This window comes from Marmota marmota, unplaced genomic scaffold (assembly GCF_001458135.2).
Source record: "Marmota marmota marmota unplaced genomic scaffold, marMar, whole genome shotgun sequence".
Lineage (NCBI taxonomy): Eukaryota > Metazoa > Chordata > Mammalia > Rodentia > Sciuridae > Marmota > Marmota marmota.
The window spans coordinates 47,930-51,170 of record NW_026006748.1 but is presented as its reverse complement, the minus strand read 5'-3'; the positions used below and the strand labels follow the sequence as shown (position 1 = coordinate 51,170).

Sequence of the window (3,241 nt, the reverse complement as noted above, 5' to 3'; positions counted from 1 at the left end):
ATGATTAAGTTTGATGTTGTGGGCTATGGTGCCATTGGTAGAACATGCCTCCTGATATCCTACACAACAGACAAATTTCCACCTGAATATGTACCCACTATTTTTCACAACTATGCAGTCAGTTAGGATTGGCAGAGAAATACATATTCTTTGACTTTTTGACAGTGCAGGGCAAAAGGATTATGACAGATTATGACTGCTGAATTATCCATGAACAGATATATTTCTTGTCTGTTTTTCAGTGGTCTCTCCACTACTGAAAATGTAAAATTAAAGTGGTTGCCTGAGATACTCACCATTGTCCAAACACCCCTTTTTTGCTTACTAAAGATGACCCTTCTATTTTTGAGAAAATTGCCAAGAACAAATAAGCCTCTGTCTCCAGAGACTCCTGAAAACTGGCCAGTGATCTGAAGGCTGTTAAGTATGTGGAGTGTTCTGCACTCACACAGGAAGGCCTACAGAGTACGTTCGATGATACAATACTGACTGCCCTGGAGCCTCCAGAACTGAAGAAGAGCCACAGGTGTGTACTGCTATGATATCCCTCCAGAGCCCTTTCTGCACAACTGATGTCACCATCATACTAAAAGCAATGTTTAATTCAAAGTAAAGATTAAAAGTTAAAATTTGTTTCTGCTTTAATACAAATGCCCTACACCTACCCACATGGACTTGTGTGAGACAAGGCTCACAGGTATGCCTGCCTTCCCCAATACTAGTTAATCTTGAGTAATTGTGTATTGTCAGAAAAGTGATCAGTACTGGTTTCTGTTATATTGTTTTTATAAAACTCTATTTTTGTTGTTGTTCAAAAGCAAAACATGCCAGGTGCATTGGTGCATGCCTGTAATCCCAGCTGCTCAGTAGGCTGAGGCAGGAAGATTGCCAGTTCAAAGCCAGCCTCAGCAAAAGCAAGGTACTAAGGAACTCAGTGAGACCCTGTCTCTACATAAAACACAAAATAGGGCTGGAGATGTGACTTAGTAGTCAAGTTCCCTGAGTTCAATCCTGGATAAGCACTCCCCACCACACACAAAAAGCAAATATTCTTGTGATGACTTTGTAACAGACCAGTTTGTTGAAGCCATTCCCTGGTTCCAACCAGGAGAGTAATCTGGGACATCTTAATTTTTTGTTTGTTTCTTCCTCTTCTTTTGTTGCAGTGAGGGCAATGTGTATAGAATTTTTTATAGTTTTTTTTTTTTTTAATTCATTAATCAGTGGGCAGCTTTAGGTGAGAAGGATAGATTGATTCCACATTCCACTTCCTCGATCTCATTTAGAAAATGTTTTTCCCACCTGGTGCTCTTAGGAAGGAGTACAGTAAATGACTCATTTAATACTATGCTCCTTTTTGAAAGTGGCCTTTTCTCTTCACTTGAATAGATCCAGTATTTGATGAAACTCATGAAAGTGGGTGGCAACTGTTTTGCCCCTTCTCTTTTCTAGGGTGCACTCTACATGTGACTGTAATTTCCAAGGATATTTGTTTGCTATTTGCTGGGTTTTTTTTTTTTTGAGGGGGGAATTAATTTCTAACTTCTTCCACTGATAAATAAACCACATGGATTGAGTCTGCAATTAAAAAAAAGTTTCCTGTCAGTCATTGTCTTATATACTTATCACAGATTTGCAACTCAAAATTTTATGGCCTTCTTGGAACCCAGCTATAGACTTTGCACATAGTGGTGTGGTGCCAGAAGACAGATGCCTTCAAAATTACTGGCATCCTTTCAGGTTAGAGAATGTAGGCCTGCTTCATTAAGAAGCCAGGGATGTGGAGAGAATACTTACCAACAAGGGGAACAGCCAGGGAAGTCCTTTATTTCTGTTTGGCACATAAAGACCCTCTATCCCATTGAGATTATCTAATGATTCTCTAATGAAAATTATGGAAACAGTCTGGAAGAGAATCTCTGTAAGTGTTAAGAGGGTTTTTCTTTTCTTCCAGCTTATTTTGGTTGTAATTTCTAGTTTTTAAAAATGTTGGATGGAAAATTTAATTTTAGAAATTTTTATCACAAAAATACCCTCAAAAAACTAACAAAAAAAGAGGAATGGAATTCTGATACACATACAACATAGTTGAAACATAAAAAATTATGCTCAATGAAATAAGCCAGAAACAAAGGGCAAATATATTATTATTTCAATTATATGAGGTACACAGTTGCTATGATTTAAATGTGCTGGAAGCTGTAAGAGGTGTGGCCTGATGAAGGTGGTTGAGTCACTGGAGACATTACCATTGGAAAAGATCAATGATGCCTTTCAGAGGGGGTTAGGTTCCAAAGAATAAGAATGCCCTGACCCCTAAATCTCTGGCTTTCTTTCTTGTCATGGGATCTCCCCCACACATAATCTCTCCCACTATGAGGTTATCTGGCATGATGTGATATAACCAAGAGGGTCCTCACCAGAGGCCAAACTCAAGGGAGATGCTTCAGCTTATACTTTCAGCCTCCAAACCTTTGAGCTAAACAAATATTTTTCTTTATAAACTGGTCTGCCTCAGATATTTTGTTATAGCAACAGACACTGGACAAATACATTCAAATAGTTAAATTCATAGACACAGAAAGTAGAATAGCAATATTTAGGAGCTGGGGAAAAGGCTAATGAGTACTTATTATTTACTGGGTAGTTTCTGTTTGGGATGACAAAAAAGTTCTGGAGATGGATAGTGATGATGGCTACACAACAATGTGAATGTAGTTAAAGCCACTGAACTGCACACTTTCAAATGGCTAAACTGGGACATTTTATAATAAAATTTTTAAAACAATATTTTCAAAATGCTTAATAGTCCAAAAATCAGCAATCCAATTAGAAAATAAGCAAATGGCACAATTAGGGAAGATGAATGGCAAATAAGTATATGAAAAGATGTTTAACATTAGAGAAATGCAAATATTGTATAGCGGTCTACACAACCATTAGCACTTCTTTGAAAACAAAGCTAAACAAAATTCCACAACAATAAATGGTGATTCAGTGTGGATGAAAATCGAAACTGGTCCTCTCCATATTGCTGGAGAGTAATGTAAAATTGTACAACCATTTTGGAACATTGTTTGGCAATTTCGTATAAAATAAAACAGGCACTCATCATATGACTGACTCATATCCTTGGGCATTCCCTGAGAAATGAAACATATGTGTCATGTAAAAATCTACATGTGAAATATGCATATTAGTTGTATTAGTAAAAAAATGGAACTACCTAAATGTCCTTCAG

General features: G+C 37.2%; 1 pseudogene; it reads left to right on the top strand.

Moving 5' to 3' along the window:
• On the top strand, positions 1-542 carry LOC107133597 (annotated as a pseudogene).
• The last annotated feature ends 2,699 nt before the right edge of the window (positions 543-3,241 follow it).